The following is a 22,686-nucleotide window of genomic DNA, read 5'->3' as shown; positions in this document are numbered from 1 at the left end:
GCCTGCCCTAGCCTAGACGCCTTCCCCACCCCAGTGTTTACGCCGAAGCACTTGCTCCAGCTCAGGCTGAATCTGAGCCCCTGCCTCCTGCGCCCAGTGAGGCCCTGGCACACTCTGCTTCCTGGTGGCATGGGCAGCAGCAGGGCCAGGCATCCCTTGGGGATGCCCACCCCTCCGTGGACCTTGCATGCTCCTTCCTACACCAGCACTGGACCCAAGTGACCATGAGGCAAAGAGTCACAGTGCAGATGGAGAGGATGGAGGTCCCTGGTTGCACGTGTCCATGCCTCCTCTTCACTTCTGGAGCCCACAGAAGCTGATTCGGGTTTGTTTATTCTTAATCTCCTTGTTCTTAACGTCCACAAAATGCATTGAATGTTCTTAGCAGCTTTTGCACTTTCTCATTTATCTCTCAGCTTCCACTATTCCTTTATGCTTCCACCGCAGAGCTAGCAGGAACATTGCCCACAGGAGGGCAACTCCCCTGACCCACCAAACCCAAGCATCACCAACAGCTTTCCCGACAGATTTCCACTCAATCACATGAGCTGAGCAAGAACATCCTGAGCAGCAGCAACTTCAAGCAGGGTCCTTGCAGCAGCGGGATGAAGGGCCCAAAGCTGGCCCGTCGTTAACCGTGGGGCAGGAAGCTCTTTTTAACTAAGGAGGAGAAACCAAGACTACCCAGGGAACTGGCCTGTACCCATCTCCTCAACAGGGACTGACTGCAAGCGAGCTACTGGCAAAGGTGCTGGAGGATGGGAATGGCTTGGGTTTCCCCACGTGATTAATTCCTGCCACGGTACCTTCTTGGATTCACCCACCCCTCTGAGCTGGGTGGGGCAGAGGAGACCACGTCTGGGTCCACCCATGCACTCCCAAAGAAGGAGCGACATGTCACCCCAGTTTGGGAACAGGTGTGTTCAGTGGCCAGATCAAGGCGCGTTAGGAGACCTAGAACTTGTTTGACATGGGCTATTATTTCATGGCATCTTGAGTGTATTCCACATCTCCTTTAAGTGCTCCAGCAAAGTAATGGCCCAAACCGGCCTTCCCAATCATATCCTACTAACACGTCAGTTTGGTTCTTCTGGAACAGGGAGGGGATGGCATTTTGCCAGAGTTATGTAAGAAGCAGAGTGATTGCATAAGTCCAGTTGGTCGCAAAGGTATAAAATAGGCTATATCAGTAGTTACTACAGCTGGAAATTTTTCCAGAGGCATCTGTGCATATTTTATAAGAAGCTTGTCCTTTTCTAGGTTTAGGGCCTTCTGAGATCCTCTTCCTCTTGGACAGTTTTGCTGACAGAAACCCTTGTGCAAAGGGGAATGTTTGCTTCTGTGCAGGAAACAGCAGAAGGAGGTTGTATGTCTTCAATAGCTGGAACCGCCTGAAGTGCTTGAGTTGCTCTAATGACCTGCAATCTCTGCACAGACAAAGTCAGGTGCTTGTTTTAAGTCAATTCCCAGATTCAAGCCCAGGACACTTGGTGGGTTTGTCCAGTCCTCCTGAGGGTGACAACAAGACCATGTGACTGCAACTAAGAAGAAATGCTCTACTTGAAATCTTTCTAGACAATCAAATAGTGAATAACATCTGCTGGGAAAAAACAACAAAACCAGTTACTTGCCCTAATTCACAAGTAGGAAAGGATCATTGCACTCCACATGTCTAGGTAGGGTGGGTTCTGGTGTTTCTCAGGAGAGGAAAAACATGATACAGAATCTAAAAATGTCAGAATATGATTCACTGTGGCTCCAGCAACACAAAGAGAAATGGCAAACTTAGCTTTGCTCCTCTGAATATCTCCTATACGTCTAGCGTTAAGCACATGGAAAAGGCTTTGCAAGACCAAGGCCTGATCTGTAGCTAATGCATTCCCAGGTTCAATAACAAGTACAATTTGTACATCAGAGGAATGGCAGGCTGCCCAGAGCTTTTGGGCAGATGCTGTTTCTAAAGAAATTAAATGCGTGAATAGATAATAACCAAAGAAATCCCTGTTGAAATAGAGAATGGACAACCTCCTTCTGATAAAATCACGTTCTTGCTCAATCATTCCCCACTTGAACATGAAGACAAAATTGAGTCAGTCCTGAAGGTCCTAGAGTCTTCCAATAAGCAGTTGAGTTTTTTTCCTCTTCGTCATGCTGTACGTTATCCTAGGAACTGGCAAAACAGCAAGGATGACTCCTCTGTCCTTTCCTAAATGAGGGACATCGCAGGAGGCCAGCTAGCTCTGCTAAGCTGAAGAAGGAGTCACCCAGTTTCTTTTCAGCTGGTTCCCTCTAACCTGCTAAAGGTTGGAGGGAAGGAGGAGAGGAAAGTGTGGCTAGCCCATGGCCTTGCCATACAAAGCAGGAGGAACTGAGCAGTGACCCAGCAAGGAAAACCTGCAGAACCGCAAGTGGGAGTGGGGGGGCCAGTGGTGAAAAAATGAACATGAGATTGACGAGGACTAGGTGAGCTCTGACGTGGGAAGGAATGAGGTGAGGGTCAGGGACAAAGGAATGAAGAGGGGTAACCTTAAACCACCTGGGTGTTTCAAGAAGCTTCCAGTCATGATGCAAGGTGAATTCCTTCAGCTGGCCTCTCGCACTGCTGAATCTTGTCTCCACGCTTCTGCCAGACCCTCTCATTGCTGCGTGTCCACCTCTGGCTGCAATGGCTTTCTCTGGCCTCACTGAGAGCCCTGTGGGAGCCAGGCAGATGCTTAGCCATGCCTGATAGGCTTCCTGGTAGGCAGAGGTTATACCCACAGCACGGCTGAGAGAAAGGGTGGATAAGCTGCACGTGGTAGAGCAGAATACAGCACCTGAGTGGCGGGATGCTGCTGTTGATGTTGGTGTGGCCACTGTTGGCTCCTGTTGCCCAGGGAGGTTGTCAGAGGCAACTGTTTTGTGCCCTGGGAACCGGGCTGCTAGCACCACAAGAAGGCAGTGGGAAGTGCCGAGATATTAAGCCAAACCTTTTCCAATGGACAGAGTCCAAATCTTGGCTCTCTTTTTCCTCATGTTCTTCATGGCCTATGGAGATGGTACAACCTCACAAAATGTCTTCCAAGACCATGGGGCCTCGATGCGAAGGACAACGACTGTTCTGCCCAGGGCTTGGCTCTGGAAAGCAAGGATGCAGTTCAAGAATGCATGGGTCATAGCTGAGAGGCAGGTGGAGATGCCCAGATCAACAGGAGGGACACTTTCGGATGTCACACAAGTGAGACAATTGCCTACCAAGCCCACAGGCTCATCCTTTGCCTCCTGGTGAGGGTGGCTAGGGGACTAGCTGTGATTGCCAAGGCAAAACCCTCATGTAGGTGACAGCATGAGGCCAGGAACATTTTGCATGCAGGCTTGGTTACCTATCCTGGGCTGCGCACTGCACTTGACTAGGATGTGGTTCTTGACCATTGGGACCACTGGGGCCACCAGGATGCTTCTGAAATGCCTCACAGAAGTTAAGTGCAACCAGTCATCCAGGATAGCTGCAATATCAGGTGTTCCTGGATCTCACTTAGCCTCTGAAAGACATTATGGTCTGTGTGAGAAGTGGTTTATTTTCAACACCTAGAGCATAGAATGCAAGTGAGATGATGCGCTGTCATCTAGGGCACTTTGTGCTTGTTTAGTGTCAACTATGCTACAATATCATTTTGATGTCACCATTTCCTCCTGCTGAAATAAAAAAAAACCCCATTGCTAGACAACATTTCTCAGCAGGGAGATTTCTGGGTTTGTTTTCCATTACACCTGGTTTTTATGACTTCATTGGCTTGTTCAGAAGAGGAGGAGACAGAAACTAGGGGGAAAATTAATGCATTTCTGTATTCTTAAATCCTTTTAATTATAAAAGATCTGAACAATTCCTTAAAAAACACCTGACTTCAGAGTGTCAGCACATAGTTGATGTCATAAAGTATTCATGGGGGTTGGGATAAAAGCTGACATTTTTTAAACTGCTTGTATTTGAGAACCTGATGACTAGAGCTGGGTTTTCATTATTCCCCTGACATGGGCAGAAAATTTCAGAACTTGACAGTTTCTATGTATCCAGCTCATCTCTGCAGAGCCCAAACAAACAGCCTGGGGAAAACCATAACAGGTAGTACTCACAGGTGGGTACACTGTCTGTTTAGCTGCCTCTCTAAAACCCAGTTACTCATATCCAGCACTCTCATCCTGATTTGTTCCACAGATCTGCCTTGCCAGGCTTTGCAGGCAGGCAATGACTCTTCTGTTCTTAGACATCTCTTGGGGAGCAGCTGCAGGTGCCAAAGCATTTGCCAGCTGTGGAGGGAGCAAGCAGTACCTGGCAGGGCGAGCCAAATCATCATCAGCTCCCTGCTCTGCTGCTGTGAGAGCGACAGACACATTTCCAAACACACTCTCTAGCTATTCATACTGGATTTGGTACAGTGCTGCACATGGGACTGGATGGAGATTCCTATCCTATAAGCATCTGACACAGGAGATGTGGCAAACCAGAGCCTACACACTTTTGAGAGATGCTGCCAGACACAGAGAAAGTGTGAATCCTCTTAGAGGAAGTTTTTCCGTGCAAAATATTGTCCCTGCTTGAGTATGACAACCCAGTACAGCTCAAAGTCCCTCTCAGGAGACCTGCCCCAGGAAGAGTTTTGTTCCCAGAAGAAAGAGCTCTGCAGAGGATTACTCTGCAAAGTAACCTGTCATGAGGGTTTGTAAGTGAGCTCTGCAAGGACCAAGTTCTCCTGGGCAGCACTTCAGAGTGTATGGGCTGAAAAAGGCCCAAACTCCCTGCTGGGGAGGCTGGAGAGGCAGATCAGGGGTTAACTGTTGAAACACTGAGCAGCACTAGCCCCCAAATTCAGACTCAAGAGGAAGAATTGGAACAAGGGAGGATGCCCAGCCTGGTGTCTCTTGCTCAGGATCTTCCTCACTTAGCCAAGTTGCCCCAGTGCAACCTGGCAAGACAAAACTCAAACCTTCCAGGGCAAGGGGAGTTGAGTCCTCCTCCTCTCCAGCCCTGGCAGCACCTCTCTACAACAGCCGTGTAGCAACAGCACCTTGGTATTTGCCTAGCAGGGTTCCTACAGCTGGCATTTCTGGACATGGGCCTCCTGAGAACACCCATCTTAACTGACCCACATCTTTCCACAGGCTGTTCCTAGGGCAGCATCAGCATGTTTTGCTGGTGCTGCTCGCATTGCCCCTGCCCTGCTAGGGCAGTTTTCCAGGCAGGGCAAACATTTCATCATCATCTCCATCGCATTTCTTTTTCTTCCTCATTTAGCTTTTTTTCACCTCCATCTTTTTTTTCTAAATATTGCTTAATTTCCACATGGGTGCAGCCGGTGGGGTGAGCTCGCTGTGCCTGCCCAGGGCCATGCAGAGCCAGACTCCTCCATCCCACCGGAGACACTGGTGCTGCGTGATCCACACCAAGTCCCTCAATCCAGGAACACGATCATCAGCCACTGGCCCTGCTGCACATACTATCCCGACATTGAGTGGAGGGAGCTGGGCTACTTCCATCAGCATCCCTGATAAGAAGGCTCAGCTCCTGGAGAGCAGAGAAAAGCATTAGCCCCACCATAATCTTCATCTCCATTCAGTCGCATGAAACCAACCCCTTCCAAAAAGGCTCACCTTCTTGTGCTCCCCACTGTGGGAAAAGCAAAACCTTGTGTTTCCACAGGGCTGGTCACCTGGGTGTGGATGAGGCAGAGAGCAGGCAGGAACCACAAGAAGCTACCAGGGCAGGCAGTTGCCTTCCTGAACCTTCTCAGCTTGTGCCTCCCAAGAGACTGAGCTGGAGTGAGCTGGTGGCAGAGCTCACCAGGAAATGGTGCTTTCTGCAGGAAAAGCATTTTTTTTGTTTATTATTTTCTCTTTCTGCTCTCATTATTGTTTGGGAATGAGGAGGCAGAATTGAGCTGGGAAATTTCACTGAAAATATGTATTACAGAGGAAAAAAAAATCCATTTTTTTACTAATTGGGAGAATTTTCTTGATACAAATATCACAGCCCAGAGGGCTGAATTACTTCTGCTCTCAGTTGCTGAAAACTACACTTTGGTAGTTTGGGAATTTGATGAAAACATTAAGTGGTGGCAAAAATGGAATTTTTTTTAAGATAGTTGCTAGAACCCCCAGAAAGGTTGTGCTTCGTTGTTGAAAAAGTATCTAAAACCTTTCTCTGTACCTGATTTTAAGCAGGATGGCTTTGCCAGAGAAGAAAGAAATAGATTAGAAACACGGGATGATGCCACTGTCTTGGGGACAGATGCAGTGACAAGAGATGGGATAAAGAATGAAGGTCACCCAGCACTAGCACATAGGTAGGAGGAGTGACCTGGGACTGGTGGATAAGAGCATGGCTCAGGTTTGGCTTGGGACTTTAGTAACTTGCATTTTTTCCCCCAAAAAAATATTGGTAGAGTAATTCAGAGTGCTATAAAGGTGACGCTATGCAAATTTCTGGTGGGAAATACAGCTGTCTCAAAACATTGATAGCCTGTGGTTTCATTTATGTGGTAGATGTTAATGCATCTAATGGCTCCAAAGAGAGCTGCCTGAAAAAATGAATTTGGAGTTGTTTTGTTTCATGAATAGCTCCGAAAAGTCAGGAAGGAGAGAATTAGTTCAGATTGCAACTAGAACTATTTATTTAAATTGCAGCAAAAGTGAAAGGTGAGGAGAAAATGCTGCACTTTGATTTGGAGCAATTTACAAGTAAAATGGAGGGGAATTTCGAACAGCAATAAACATTGCAAATATACTTTCTTGGAATTTTTTTCTCAGGACGTTGTATTTAGTACAACCAGCCCTAATGCTCAAAACTATTTGTCACCAAATTTGCATTTTTCACACGGGGGAAGTTTCAGGTGAAAGACTTTCACCCATCCCCAGCTCAGAGCCTGGGAATTGAGGATATCTTCCAGCCCTTTGACATTATGTGAATTACAGGTGTTTGCACCCAACATCTCAGTGTTGAGGATACATTTCCGAATACTGAATCTGGACATCTCTGCCTTTTTAACATTTTGACAAGCTTTTTCCCCGATGTGGTATCACACGGAGAGCTCCCATGTGGCACGTGGTGGTCATCCAGCTCCTGGCTGAGCTTGCTCCCCTCCACAGTGGCAGAGAACACAAGACCAGTCCCCAGTATGAAAGCCACCACAAGTCCTGGTCCCACCCCACAGCAACCAGGTGATGGATGCAGAGATAAAAACATCGCTCCCAAACAACCAGCATGGGGTCTTCGCCTCAGCTGCATGGCCGCGAAAAAACAACCCTTCATGGCTTTGCTCCCTTATGAAATTCATCTCCTTGGTGTGGGATACAGCAGCCGCTTCCCTGCACCAGCAGACAGGGCTAGAGGGGACAAGCACCCTCCCATGGGATGAGGGCAGCTGGTCACACAGCCCAGCGTAGATGGACCTCAGCCAGCTCTGATTTTCTGGGATCCCAGTGAAAATGACAGCAGTTAATAAAATCAAGCAGCCAAAGTTAGGAGCAACATTTTTCTCAGAGGTAGGTTAAGTAGGAGGAAATTATTTTTCATCTGAAATGACCTGAAAGCCATGTGCATTAACTCTTTGTTGGCAGCAAGGTTTGAAGACACCTCTAATGACTTTGAGGATTCTTTCAGAGCAGGATTAAACAGAGCACCTTTGGAAATGGTTCGTATTTTCTGAAATGGCTCAAAAAGGCACTATTAGGGTAACCTGAATTTCCTGTGCTCCAGAAGCTAAGCAAAGAAACGTTAATAAAACCAGACATTTTTTAATCCACCCCGCTATTTTTTTCATAGCTTTAATCATTCCCAGTGGCCTGCAACCCCAAACAGTGAAGCAGTGTGCTGGGACCTTACAGCCATTCATCAATGTTTATGAGACACTGAGATAATAGGGGAAGCGAGCCATAGAAATAGCGCATACAAATAAATGATGGAAATAATACATTCCATTTTTGCAGTTACTCATGTTCTTGTACCTGAGCGGATGCACAAGTTTTTACAAGTTTGGGCCTTGGTTTGATCCAAAGATACCTTCAGATGAGGCTGTTTGCTCCATGAACAGAGAAGTCCTCAGATCCACTTGGCTGCTCTGGGTAGGAAGAGGGAAGCTGTCAGATACCAGGAATTTGGCTCTGTCACTGTGTCACTTCAGCCATGTTAGTGATCCAGAAGAAGGTCACTCACCAAAACGCTGCGTTCATAAACACCACAGAAGTGTGGAGCTGGGGAGGTCCAGAAGGACAAACGCTGTTTAGTTTTTACAGTGCAAATTGCCCTAAGAACAGAAAAGTGTCTTACCATTTTTCTGATCCCAGACATTCCTGGGAGCATAGGCCGTGGCTGTTTTATTTTTAAAATCAACAAGTTCTTCTGAAGAAAAAGCATTTCTTGAACTCATGACTGCCACAGCAGAAAGATCCATCCCCTTGGAGCCAGGCAATGCGATTCCTGCCAGCTGTACTCGCTCGCTGCCTAAACCCTGTCCCAGCAATCCACAAGCTGTCTCTTATCTGGCAAGTCGGGCTGGAGCAATGGGATTGAAACATTTTAAGATATCATCTGGGAGAGCAAGATAAATCAAGGTGAGTTGATTTGTCAGTCTCAGCTGCCTGTTGTAAAGCGTGCAGCCCCCTCAGCTCTGTGCTGTGTGCTAACAGCACCTTCACAGCATGCTGGACCAACCATCCACCTCTGCACATCTGGAGCTGGGGATGCCACTCTCCAGGAGCAGGGGGGCTGCTCTAGCCTCATCATGCTCACATAGGAAAGGCCAAGGCCACCCTTCCTAACTGCTTTGCCTTTGCATCCCCTGAGCCATCCCAAGCGTCTTGTACCGACTGGAGTAGCTCTATCAAAGCTGGATTGTGGAAGAAAAGCAACTTCTTTCACCTCACTGTGAAGTTGGGTACGGTGCAATGGAAATGCCTGCTAAACGTGTTTTACATTGAAAAGTGTTTTGCTCCAGAAGAATGCAAAACTGATTCCACTTCTGTTTTCTGGCTGCATGCCTGCTCTCCCTAAATACACCACAGCAGGCTGTGACTGAAGGCTGCTGCCCAATTACCTGGCTGTAGCACCTCATAGGTGCAACCTTCCCTTGTTTTCAGTGCAGCTTTGTACTGGTTACTCTGCACTAGTTGGAACATCTTATCTCCTCTGCTGGATCAAAGTCTCCCCTCTCTGTGTTGCAGTTTAGCAGTCTGACACGTTGAAATGGCAAGTTTCTGCTACCACCAGCCCTTCTGGGTCTCTGTGCAGGACAACGCATTTCCTTCTGACCTGATCGCTTTACAGACTGGCTTAAACTTCACCTACCTGCAATATGCTAATAAGCCCTTGCTTCCTGCTAAGGATGTGTTCTCTGATGTATAAGGATGGACTTAAGCCTGTGTCTCCCTGAATAAGCACCCAAGTGGGAAAATTAAACTTGACACATAGGTCTGGCAGAAGTGGTGCTCGGAAAGCTCAAGGAGGCAGGAATAGCCTGGAGACACCATGCTTTAGGATGGGGGTGGTTTCCACTCATTGGGGCAGAAATCCCTTTGCTCAGAGCTGGAGGGGCACACAGTTAAGGTTGGGTTCCCAGGCTGAATGACACAGAGGTGTCTGAGAGGCAAAGGTAGAGTAGAATGGACGGCAAGTTCTGGCATCCCACTTGGGGTGAGCAGGACGCGCTGCAGTCAACAGCAAACTGCAAATCAGGTCTGGCAGAGAGAGCCCAGTGAAGCACAGCTGTGTCTGAACTCCCAGGAAATCCGATTTGAGGAGGTGGGATCGAAGGGATCTTCCCCTATTGCTGCTAGACGATACGATGCAGCCACTGCTCCCCACAGCAACATTTCCAGTAGAGTAAGGACACTGTGTTAGGGCAGTAAGCAACATTCTCTATAACAACATCACTGTGCACTTGTAGTGGCCTCTTATCTGGAGGGCTCTGTGACACTAATTAACGCGCCTGTCCCCCCTAGATCATAAAAAATATTTATCCACCTTCTGATGCAGAGTCAGCAAAGAAAAGAGATGGAGACCCCACATTTCCCAAAGTCTCCCCAAACTTTCCATCCTCTGCTTTAACCCTGGACATACCAGAGAAGTGTGGGCACAGCCTGGCTCCGAGTCAGGGCACAGCCAGTGCTCTGTCCTGCTCAGCGTCAGCCCAGCAGCACCAGCCACTGGGAATGAGCGGGGAACACCAAACGGAGATTGTGTTTGAATATCTACAAGGCTGACGCTTGCATCCGAGGTGGCCATCAGGATGATCCATAGAGGCACTTGCAGGGCACAGCCAGCCTAACGTGGAGGGCTCCTTCAGGATGAGATGAAGGGCCTCTTTGGAGTGCCTGGTTTTCTGCACCTATTATAAGAGCAGCACAGCTAGCCAGCCAAGGTGAAGATGCCTACGCTGGGGTACCTGGCCAGGTTCGCACTGCAGCCCAGCGGTGGGTCCGGAGGAGAACCGTGCCATCTGCCTGCTTCCCTCTTCACAGTCACTTATCTCTTCACCAGCTCTCAGACAGGAGATGATGTTCAAGTGTCGGCATTATCATTACAGTCGTAGGTAGCATCTAGAGGGATCTAACTGGGACCAAGGGAGTTGTTTTGCTGGATCCTACGCATCAATTGCTTGGAGGGAGTTTCTCTGACTACAGATGTACTCAATGAGTTCCTGGTCTCACAAATTCTTACAGGCATTACCATAAAACCTCTGAGAAATTACGCGGAAAGGAAGATGACCAGGCTCTACAGAAACTGTTTGTTCCTGCCCCTGCGTTTAATTAATCTGTCCACAGGCTTAAGCTGTTCTGAAACACCTTGCTGAAGACAAAGGCAGGGCAGGGAGAGCTCTGGAGTAGTTAATGACCCATTGAGAGCAGTACTGAGTTGACATGAGGAGTTTGGTTGTCATGGTCCTAAGGTCATGTACTGCTCTGGAGGGCTGCCCTCTCCTGTGGTTGGTGTCTCCTTTGTATTTCACTGTTTGCAGTCAAGGAATGAATCTAAATGTCTCTTCTGAGCCACTCTCCCATCGAGGCTGCCATTTCCTTGTTTTGCATTTCTGCTTATTCAGCAAACGTATTCACTGTTCCTGAAAGCCACCTTCCATGGAGCCCACGCTTACATGCGACGGCTGCAGTGCTGACTCCTTCAAAGCAGGATCTGTAGAAGCACTCAAAAGCCCACGCTCTACCTCCCTCAAATGCAGAGCTGAGCTCTGTAGTGAGCCACCATGTCCAAGGTGCCTGGCCATCTACACACTAGGAGTTTTCTCTAAGCAGTTCTCTCAAGGACAGAGCTAGACCTGATCTGTATAACAGACCTGCTCCCTCCCAATGGAAAGCTCCCTACTGTCATCTTTCTGCCTTACCAAGACAGACAGATGAATGAACCCTTGAGATACTAGCAATCCCGGCTAGTAAAAAGGTTGGCCAATGCCTGGGATGTCGGGGGCCTGCAGGCTTCTTAGCTGAGCTCTTCCTGCTCAAAAGAAGGCTAATTAATCAGCTCTGCTATTCTAGCATCACCCAAAAGTGAAAATACTTTCTGGCAGAGCAGCAGGCACAAAATTAGCTGCTGCATTAAACTGCCAAATCTCCTTTACTCCTGTATTAGTTGCATTTGGTGATGATGAAGAGCGAGGCATTAACTGGTCCCTGATGGATAAAGAAACTATTACTCTACTTTCTCATTGCAGCAGGGAGGAGGAAATAGGTTTTATTACTGAGATTTCCTTGAAGACATTCACTTGACTTTGTGGCATCAGAGACGGAAGAGAAATGAAGAACACAGAAATCTTGGCACAGCAGGAGAGATTGTGCATGGATAATAAAACCGAGAACTGCCGGGTCAATTGGGATCTGAAATATACTGAGGTGATTGAATCCCTGTGTTGGATCAGAGCTTCTGATGATCTGCTGGGCTCAACTAATTTCAGTGTTACAGCCAGGATCTCTGTGCTGGTTTTTAGGGCCTGGACCAGGAACCTTGCTGGGAACACACACACATGAGGCATCAGAATAGAATGGAATGGAATAGAAATAATAGATTATTGAGTTCTTCTTTTTTTCAAAATTAGATCTAGAACTTCCTTACACATCTTAGTTTTAGGCCTAGATCCTGGCTAACATGGCATGACCCTGCTAAAGAAGGTGCAGACTGGAAGAGCCCACGTGAATCACCTTAACCATGTCCTGAAATCTCAAAGGGTTCACTCCTAAGAGATCTGCGTCCTCCACATACACCCATGAGTCAAAGTGTGGAATGGCAAACTCTTCAGCCACCGCAGCTGTATCCAACAAGGGTCGTGAACTAAAGCCTCATGTACTAATTGCAGAAGAACATGTTGAAGATCAAGGGGTAGGACGACAGCTTGGTGGTGAGGTTGCGGGACACGGTGCATTCTGCTGCCCTGCCAAAAAGGGGATCCGTCAATTAGGAATTGGCAGAGACCTATTAAATTGCTTTGGAAATAGATGCTGAATTTCCTAAGGCATATTCCCAAATTCTTGAGTTTTCTACCCATTTCAAAGCAAGACAAACACAGCCTGGACACAGATATCCAAGAGATCTAGAGCGTACTGAAGCAGGAGGGCAAAGCTGGTACAGAGCTGACCTAAGTGTGGCGAGGGACAAAGGTGTATGAGCAAACATAGGGTGAAAATTCGAAGAAGCGTCCTAAGTATATAGGGAAAGAGGCCTTGCAACAGAGGCAAAAAGCCAGCCTGGAGAGTATGTAGCTGCCAAAGGGGATGTGGTGGCCCAGAGCTGTGGGGATTGGACTCCAAAGGCCACCAGGTTCTTGGTCACTGAGGAAGACTGTCCTTATCTTGTGGGATTCTGTTGAGTGGAGTCCAGGCACCAGGAGGTCTGGGCAGGGCAACCATGTGAAACCATCTTGTCCCACCATTTCTGACACCGAGGGGAGATGACATGAGCTGGTGGCCAAGGAGTATCCTCCTAGCCAGAGTGTATTTGAACATCCCAGGAAGGAAAGTTCTGGCTCCTGGCTCAGGAGCTGTCTCAAATATCAGCACAGCATGTTGAAATGAGCTTGCATCATAAAACAGGTCCATCAAGAGCCTGCCAGTGGCCGGAGCTTTGCTTCAGGCAATCCTTACTGGCTGCTGCTTGGGGCAGCACTCCCAGGCACCTCCAACCCTCCCAGCTCCCTTTGCCTCCCTTTCCACATCTGCAACGTGGAGTTAAATCTAATTACAGCCCCTAGAGCACAGCTGCGTGGCTTGGCTTTACCACATTTCAGAAATGCTTGGAGATGAAAGGTACTTGAGAGAGCAGAGTATTGTTATTACTAATAATTATAAAAATTAACCAAATATTTGTCTAGCAACATCCATCCCTGCTGCTGTTTCTTACATAAAATACACACACGCTCTAACCGACAAACCAAAGCCCCAAATCACTCCATCAGCCCTACAGTATCAAGAAGGGGGGCAAAAAGTGCCTTGTGTCTAAAACACGGTTGGCTGTTCCAGCAATTAATTTAATTGGCCTAAATGCAATCCAGGTATACTGCAGATCCAAATTGCTCACTGACAACAAACCCAAACAGGGCCCACAGGCTGCGAGGCAGCAGGTTAAATGGTGCCTCTGAAGCTGCAGGGCTGATCCTGGCACTCAAATATTTTTTTCTCCTGGTATTCACCACAGCTCGCTGCTGTGCGGTTGGGCTCTTGTTTATCAATACCTGGGCATCTTCCAAAGTGATAGAGGGTGCATGTGGAGAGACGTGTCCCCTTGCAGTCAGCAGGGTCTGGATTTCATCACTTGTTTTGATTCCCATCTTTATAATTTTATTGCTTTTTTTCCTCCTGTTTTCTAATAAGCTCTTCTAACACCTCATAAAATCAGTCCTTTTCCCTTCTACTTACCTCCCCCTGCTGCCATTGCGATTGCCTAGACAAGAAAAATACAGAGCACAGGGTCCTGCAGGCTGAGGTTTTAGTGATTGATTTCAACCGACGTGAGCAGAATCGGCAATAAACTTCAAAGTCATGGTATTTTGATTCCTCCTTCTGTATTGCGTGAAATATCTGAAGGGGACAAACACCAAGGAGTGAGAATTCTTCTTTCAGTTCATATAGCCAAAAATGAAACTAAGAAAGAAGCCATTTCCAGAAAGGGAGATGCAGTCAGCTGTTCAATAGTTATCTGTAATAGATGGCATCTCTCACTGGCATGATGTCTATTATCCTCCTGCCTCGGTACCTCTCAGCCTTTAATGGTTTCTTCCCTCTAGCATCTTTGCAAGACGGTGCCGTTGTCCTATATGCATCTTACCAACTGGGACCGGAGGCAGCAAGAGGCCAAGACCCAGCTCCCCTGACCTACGCTGGCGAACAATTCCCACAGATCACAGTCTGAAAATCCATCTGTAATCTAGGCACTGCACTATAGAACCACGAATTTATTTGCGAAGGTAGATAAAATGCTCTGTGACCACGCAGAGGCAAACAAATCTCATAAAATCCAAGTTTGTTATTTCCTGCTCTGCTTTCAAAACAAAACACAATAATTTTAGCAGACAATTAAAATCCCTGATTTCCAAGGGAGGCAGGCACACAAATACTTTTGAGGATCTGAGCCCACACTATTGTGTAAGGAATTAGCAGGAGGGAATTAACCCAGTCGCTAGAGCATCCTTGTGGAGAAGATCTCATCCACACTCAGGACTGCTGTGTAGGAGCATGCCGGAGCGTAATATAAACCCCAGAAATACCTAAAATTTAAATGAGGGAAGTGACAGAAAATGTCCCAACATTGCTCCAGGGCAGGGGTACAGATGACCTGACCCCTCTGTGTCTCCTGCCTCATCACCGTGCTGCCTGCATTCCCCGAAGCCAGGAAAAACAAGCCCGAGGTTGCGTGTACCCCTTCCAAGCACGTGGGACCTCCGTGCGGGGCAGATGGAGCAGCAGCAGCTGCTTGGGGACCGGTTGTCTCCGCATTGCCTTCTTTGCACAGATACAGGCTCTGCATCGGGGCAAACAGTCCCTGGACACCCACGAAGAATTTGGCAAGGGGGCCAGAAATGCCAATGTGCCGGCTCGACTTCGAGCAGCCGCGGGGACGCGGGGACGAGGCAGCAGGAGTGCAGGATTTCCCCGACTCAGCAAGGATCTTGCATTCCTCTCTCCACCCTGGGGCCGCTTATTAAATATGCTGTCATATTAAAAGAAAACTACTTTTAAAAACAATAATAAGTAGAAGTGGGTAGGATTTGGGGAAGTAATAGGGGAGGTTTGGGGCTTGATCCTGCTCTCCCTGAGGCTGCGGTACCGCAAAGCACTGGTAGAAGCCTCTGGGAAGGCAGATCCGAGATGGGCTCCTTCATTCCAGTTTGGATGGGATAGAGAAGAGATCTCGCTCTTTTCCCAGGTTTAATACTGTCACAGTCGAATTTATCACACTGAAACCAGTGGAGATGTTTGCAAGAGGGAGGGTGGCAGCAGTAGCCATGCTGGCAATGCAGAACGCGGCCGAGGGGAACCAATTCTCCCTTCCCGGGATGGATGCAGGTCCCAGTGCTGCACTGAGTATAAAAGCATCCCTTTCCCAGACAGGCAAAGGCTGCCTGAACTGTCACTTTAACTGAAACCTTCTGAAGTCGTATATACTTCACCTGATGTTTAATGATTCACCTCTCAAGCAGCCCACTTGTACCTTTGTAATCTTTCTGAAGGTTAACTTGTTGATCCTAGAAACCTGTCTGGAGAGAGCGATGCAATTTGCAGGGAGGCTTGGAAGAAAATAAAGTATCATGTTTTCTGATGAAAAGTGTTTTTCTTGAGGGTGAAGGAAGGAGAAATAAATGGCAAAAGTCAAAGAGCCAATAAGACTTTGGAAAAAGAAAAAGAAAAGAAAGGGGGAAAAGGGGAAAGAAAGAAATAAAGAAATGTCTGTTTAAAATAAATAAAAAGCCAGGGGGGAGCAGTTAGGTTTAGTTTCCAGGTCCTGGGGCACATTCTATTTCTGCTTTATAGGAATTAAAAATATATTTGCCATTTACTAGATTAAATAAAAATAATCCTAGAGTTATATTATTTTTAGGACACTAAGAGTTACGTTCTTATGGGTAATAATCTATTTGTAACACTGTAATGGAGTAACTGGCCATTTTATACAGTTTCGGGATCGATCCTTCCCTATTTGCTATGTACCCCTATGCAAATAAATATCCCATTCAAGTCATGTCCATAACGTAGAATTTGCCTGCTTCTTGCTCCTTTAATATTTAATTATTTAAAACAAGGAGAAATCCTATGGGAATTTTTATCTCAAAAAATAGCTGACTTATTCTTGTCATCAGTAACAGAAAAAGCTGAGAAAATCTAATTCTTTTTAAGTCCTAAAACTGAAACTCAAATATGAAGGACAAGGAGAAAAAAAAATCTTAAAACCCAGAAACAAAACTTTCCCCTGCTCTTTTTACTCAAAAATTCTGTTTCTTTACTGTAGCTATTCATAGTCATACCTAAATGTAGTCTACTAATACATTATTTAACACTCTAACTACTGGTATAAAAAAAAAATAAAATAGTCTGTCGGTAATACATTTAATTGAATTCTTTTCAGAGACAGCTTGTTATTGCCAGACATGCTTTTAGAGATAGTACAGAGAAATAAAAGAATTTCAGGAGGCAGTATAACAAATAATTACCATTTTCACCATTACTTCCAGATACTCTCCCATCCAGTCACTAAATCCTTTAAGTCTAAATCAAAGGGTTTCAGTGAAAAAAAATGTATAGATCATTTCAAAGAATATAAAATTTATGTTGAAGATTTATTTGAAGAGAGAAATTGAAATTCAGTAGAGTCCATGTAGCACGCTACTGGCTGAGGCATCCAAGGAGTTATTATTAAAAAAAAAAAAACACAGGCTGGTTTAGCTTGTACTTTAGAGGCCTGTTTCAAAATGATCAGGATCGATGCAAATCAATCTTTTAATTTCAATGTGTTTGTGCCCATAAAACTCTGAGACATTGTCCTTCTTCTGCTTTTTAATATCAGGGCTCTGTAAGATTCGCCGAGGCATGAGTACAGGAGTAATAAATAATACTGTTAACTATCCAAAGCAAGCACTGCCCTCATTATGGTTTTAATTTTTTTCTCCAACAAAGCAACCACTTTCACATTAGGTTGGAACTAGCTCAGCCTAACTCGTTATCAGGAAAGTATCTGTAGGGGTTAGTGAGGGTTTTTTAATCTTGACAGCTGAAAGTTGACGGATCTGCCAAGAAGGAAAGAGGTCAGCGGTACCACTCAGCTACCAGGGATATTCAGCTTCCATGGGTCACAAGCTTCATATTGTCGTGGGTGTGAGGATGACGATGTTTGGGGACAAGCAAGGGAGCAGGCTGGACGTGCCGGCCGGGTGAAGGCTCCCCCACTACATCCCAAGCCAAGATGCTCCTTGCCCGGCACGGACCCTTCACAACACTGCCAGGCTTTGGGCCATAAGCGGTTAAAACTTGACTGGGACCCGGGAGGGATGGGAGATAATTATCCGTGGCTGGAAAACCTTAGGATGAAGTTTTAAAATCAAAGATGAGGCAGAGATGGGGCTGTCGGTGTTCAGTGGGACAGGGGCGATGCTTTTGCTCCTCCTGGGTGACTGGTGTTTACTCACAGTCAGCGTGTGGGAGATGGGGCAGGCAGACGGGCAGGTATCTCCCTCCTTTGCTTATGTGGGAGGAAAATAATTTTTGACAGGCAAGTCTGCACTCTCTCCTGGCAAAGAGAGCTAAGCAGATATGCCAGTTATTTGGGTGATTTCGCAGGAATATTATCCTGGGATTTCATCTGAGCGTGGCACGGGCACGCAGCCTTCCTTTATCGAGCAGCTCTTGTCACAATGTATTGGTATGAGTGTGATTCATCACCCCAAACTGGGTGCCTGCACATGGCACAGAGGCAGCAACATACGCTTAGATGGCATGGGAGGCCACATCGTTGCACGGAGGCTCAGAGAGCTGCACATCCCTCCATGGCCTTTGGCTGCTGCTCCCTCGTTCTGTCCACCTCTCCATCTCTCCAGTCCTCCGGGGTGCCCCACGCCTCCTAGAGCAACACCCATCCAGCTTCTGATGCTGGCAGATGCCAAGTGTCACCTATAGCCACCTAAAACCTCTGCACAAGGTGTGATGGGAGCACACGGGTTGGGCCAGGGGCTCCCAGGTAGTGGTCGGTGGGCTGGTTCGGAGCCGAGCTGGGCAGGGGTGAGGTACGGCCGGGTGTGCCCAGGGCGTGCTGGAACAGCCAGGTTCCACCATGACATTCAAGTTTTTCCACTTCCAGTCCTTTCTCTCAGAGTAACGACCAAGCCAGATCACAAACACTCCAATTAAAACAAAAAGGGGAAAAAAAAAAAAAAAGAGAAGAAAGCAAGAAAAAAGGAGCCCTGATGAGCATCACAGTATTCCACTCCCTGCCATTTCCACACACCCGGCTGCTGCTCCCTCTTCTCCTCCCCGCCGGAGCCCATTGCCTCTTCCGATACCCAGGAAAACATTTTGTTCAGTATTAAAGGCTAAAGCTAACACATGACCAGCAAGAGGCAGCGGTTTGTTTAGCTCTCAGAGTTTATTTTAATTGTGGCCTTGTTTTGTAATGAGGACGTTTGCAGCAGGGGGAGCCTTCTGGGATCCAGGGGGCTGTTCCAGAGGAATTTCCTTATCGATAAAAAGTCTCATCTACTTAAATTAACAAGAACCGGATGGGATGCGTGCTCAGCTGCTTTGTTTTCTTGGAACGTAAACCATACACATTTGCTTATTAAAGATTTCAGTGGTTGTCTCAGATCACAGGTCCCCTCCAAGTGCTACCTTCAACATCCCTGACCTCCTGTGGGAAGGAAGAAGAGGGAGAGAGAGAGCCCTGCATCCATGCTGATGAGCAGAAAACAGCCTGGTAAACCTGAGTAGATTGTTATGATGATGCATGAAAAAAAAGGAAGAAAAAGAAAAATCATGTGATCTTTATGCAAATCAGGTGAATTGGACGGTTAAAAAAACTCTAAATGTCAGGTAGATAAGATCACATTCACCTAGAGCAATGTCATGATATTCTCTGCGAGTTACATTCATACTGGAAACCAAAACGTGTTACAGAAATCGGACACCCACAAAAGGTTCTGAGATTGCACTGAGAACAGGTTCCTGCAAAGCACCAACCTCGGACAAAAAAAAAAAAAAAAAAAAGTACAAAAAGTAGGTTAGATTAGAAAACAAGATAGTTGAATTCAGCCAGGGAATAGGCTGTCCCCACACAGCGTGCAGCCTGGCCTTGGTGCACGCGCATTAATATGCACAAAACTCCTTTTCAGTAACGTTTGTGCAGCGGCATCCGGCTCCGAAACGGGCAGGCAGCTCCCGCGACGTACCCTCCACTGCCACGGGGAAGGGGACAGATTTATGGGCCCTCTTCTCTCAGGCTAAACTTTTCTCTCCCAGACACGTTTTTTTTGGTTTGTTTTTTTTTTTTTTTCTTTCCAAGTCCTGGCAGCTCTTTTGCGTAGGGATGGCTTGAAGGAGTTAATTTCAAAAGGAAAAATTATAGTGGGGCACTGTTTATTTAAGTGGGGTTTTTGTAAAAGATGAAGCGTTTCTTCCCAGAGGTGTAGTTCACCTGGGAAAAATATCTCCATGCCACTTAAAAACCCGCTCCGTGTCCCCTAGGGGGGACAACCCGAACCTCGAGGTCTTCCATCACTACCGAGCAGCAAGCACCTCCAGCTCCGAGGGCCTTCATCATCCAACTGCAGCTCTCAGGGAGGGCTAAATCATTTCACATTTCGTGTCCCGCACGCCAGCACGCAGGCAGAGGGGTTGCTTTTCACCCGAGGGGCTTTGCCCAGGGAAAACGGAGAGGCTGGAGCGGGATGCCCTGTGGAAGGGTGCAAGGCACCTGTAGCGATGCCCAGTGCTGCTCCTGCCTCTGCTCCTCAGAGCCGCTCCAGTGTGCCCAGAAACACCTTTGCTAACTTCAAGGGGTCATTTTCCAGCAGCATTGCCCCTATCCCAGCATCGCCTTTGCAAGGCAGCACGTCAGGGTCCAAACCTCTGCTTAAGTGAGGGGCTCCCTGCAGGGTGAGGGGGAGTTTTTGAGAGAGGGGTGCATGGGGCTGGTTCCCGCGGTGGGGTTACAGCAGCCCCCCACTGATGAGGCTGAGCTGCTGCCCTGTGATGAGCCACACCGGCACCTCGTGGGTGTGCAGGAGCCACCCCGAGTCCAAGGCCAGCTGGGAGCATCCCACAGCTAATGTGGGGGCTGCTGGTGACTTCCAACCTCCCCAGCAAACCCTTCCCAACGTGGGGCTGCCCTTCCCCCCAAAGCGAAGCCGCTTGCTGTTGGCAGCGAGGGAGTCCGTCCCGCCGGGGCACGGCTGTCCTACCATCTGGTAGCCACCACCACCGTCAAGCTGGTCCACAGAGCTGGGACCAAGATGGGACAGGCAAGAGAAGAAGGTGGCGAGGCCCCGCTTGGCTCTGACCCCTCTGGTTGATGTGAGGAGTCCCAAGGAAATGACCCCATCCCCGGCGCTCCAAAGCCCCCAGCGAGGCACTGTGGGGACCGCTGCTGCTTTTAGGGGGCCAAAGGAAGCAGTGGGAGGTGAGGGTGGGTGGCAGGAGCCCCGTGGAGCTGTGTAATGGAAAGAGGGAAAGAGAAGGTAGGAAACCAGAGAAGAAAGGTCAAAACCCCTACAAAGGCACCCAAGCCGCCCAGTTCCCAACCCAGAGGGGATGCTGGTGGCTGCTCTGTCCCCACACAGAGCAGGGTTAGAATGGAAACTCTGCTGCAAGCCCAGCTTGGCAGGGGCCACGGAGAGTGAGAAATCTCCCCCATAAAAATGCTACTTGAACAGAAGCCATGCTCGACCTCGGGGCTGCACCTAAAAAATAAACCCCCAAGCAGCAGCTCTCTCGCTGTTCCCGACCGTCTGGCAGGCACTGGGCTCTGCCGAGCGCACACTCCAGCTAAAGTGAAAGCATCACACGCTGCAGAGAAATGACAAACAGAAAAGATCTGCCCCCTCCTTTTCTTTTAATTCCATTGCTGTAAAAAAAAAAAAAAATTATTAAAAAAAAAAAGAAAAAGAAAAATCAAAATCCTGGATCAGATTTTATATGATTGGGTCCGTTCCTCCTTCAGCCGCTTGCGGACACCCCGGGGAGGCTCGTCTTTGCCCAGGGCCGAGATCGGAGCCGCACAGCCCGAGTTGCACTCACTCCCTGGGAATTACATATTGCTTTTTAACTACAGGAAAGCCGTCTCTCCAGCATATCTGTACCATCTCAAGTGTCTCAGGAGTACCATCCCTGCCTTGCCACCGGGCTATTTTTAATGATAAGATTCGATGGATTAGCAGAAGGGCTTTCTACCTCATGTTTTTCCCCCCTCCTCCTCGCTTTAAAGCGTTTCAGTTCAAGAGCTCGGCCGAGAAATCAAAATAAAAGCAGCACCCAGGGACTTTTGGCCTCTTCGTGGGGCTCGGCGGTGGCGGAATCGGTAGCTCCGAGCAACTGCGTTAGTGGACCGAGGGCAGCGTGACCTGCGGTGGTTATTCTCGTAAACAAATTTCTATTAATTGCAACAGCTCGGGAATGCCAATGGCAGCCCAGAGCGCTCCCAACCTCTGCTCCCTCCACCCCGAGCGGCCGCGGCACCTCGCAGCCCCCCGAAAACACCCAACAGGGAAATAAAAACTGAGACTTGCGAGCTGCTGATCCACCTCCCCTCAAGCCAAATCCTCGCAGAAGGCCCTCTTGAAATAAATACATGAGGCTGGGGAATAGAGAGGCAGAAATCTCAGCCTCAACAGATTTACATACAGGGCAATAACATTTCCAGCCAGGACTTGGGGTGACAGGTCCCCTCCCTCCACATCCCTCCCGAAAAAAGCCATCCGAGACAGGGATTGCAAAGGCTTCGAGTTATTCCCACCACCCCACACCTCCCAGCAAAGGCCTTTGCCCTGCAATAGGCAAGAAGTGCTGAAATAAAACCCCTTCCAGAGAAGCCGACGCGGTTTTTCATCCTCCAGCACAGTCCCACATTTCCATACAAGCAGAGTATTTACAGACTTACAGGTTATTTTGCAATAAGAACAACAAAAGCTACAAAGAATTTAACCCACCACTGCAGAGTCCTGGAAAGGAAAAGTGAAAATGGATCAAAAAAAAAAAAAAGGGAAAAAGAAAAAAAAAAAGAAAAAGAAATGAACTTATTTTTTGGTCTGGAGAATCTCTGCAAAAAAATTAATGAAAAACTAAAATAAGAATTAAAAAAAACAGAAAGAAATGAGGGAAGGGGAGCATATGGGGTGGTCTTTAAGGAAAAAGCTTCTTTTCCCGAGTGTAAATCCCATCGGAGGCCGCGAGCCGAGCAAAAATTATCTTAAAAAAAGCCGATTGAGGGAAAAATAAGTAAAAATCCAGTGCAACGCAGCAGCATCCTGGCTTTGCTCGCTGGGTTGGTATTTTTTTTTATTATTTTTAGTGGGGAGGGTTGTTTTTTAAAAGGCGAGAGTGACCCCCACCTCAAAAAAAAAAAAAAAAAAGAAACAATTTCAAAAAAAAAAATTCAAAAAAAAAAATTAAAGGCGCAATAATTTTTTTTTTTTGGTTTTTTTTCGGATCTCTCGCTTTCTGGTCGCCGCTCAGAGA

At 47.5% G+C, this 22,686-nt stretch overlaps 2 protein-coding genes across 2 annotated transcripts in view; one reads left to right on the top strand and one right to left on the bottom strand.

Annotated features, from left to right (window-relative positions):
* The window catches only part of LPP (LIM domain containing preferred translocation partner in lipoma), a 741,798-nt gene that overhangs the window by 474,797 nt on the left and 244,315 nt on the right, over positions 1–22,686 (bottom strand). The gene's annotated exons all lie outside the window — the stretch shown is intronic.
* PCYT1A (phosphate cytidylyltransferase 1A, choline) overlaps positions 1–22,686 on the top strand; it is a 272,566-nt gene that overhangs the window by 52,043 nt on the left and 197,837 nt on the right. The window lies entirely within an intron of this gene.

The sequence above is a fragment of the Phaenicophaeus curvirostris genome, chromosome 10 (genome assembly GCF_032191515.1).
Source record: "Phaenicophaeus curvirostris isolate KB17595 chromosome 10, BPBGC_Pcur_1.0, whole genome shotgun sequence".
Taxonomy (NCBI): domain Eukaryota; kingdom Metazoa; phylum Chordata; class Aves; order Cuculiformes; family Cuculidae; genus Phaenicophaeus; species Phaenicophaeus curvirostris.
The sequence above is the reverse complement of the archived record's forward strand: the minus strand, read 5'-3'. Positions and strand labels throughout refer to the sequence as shown.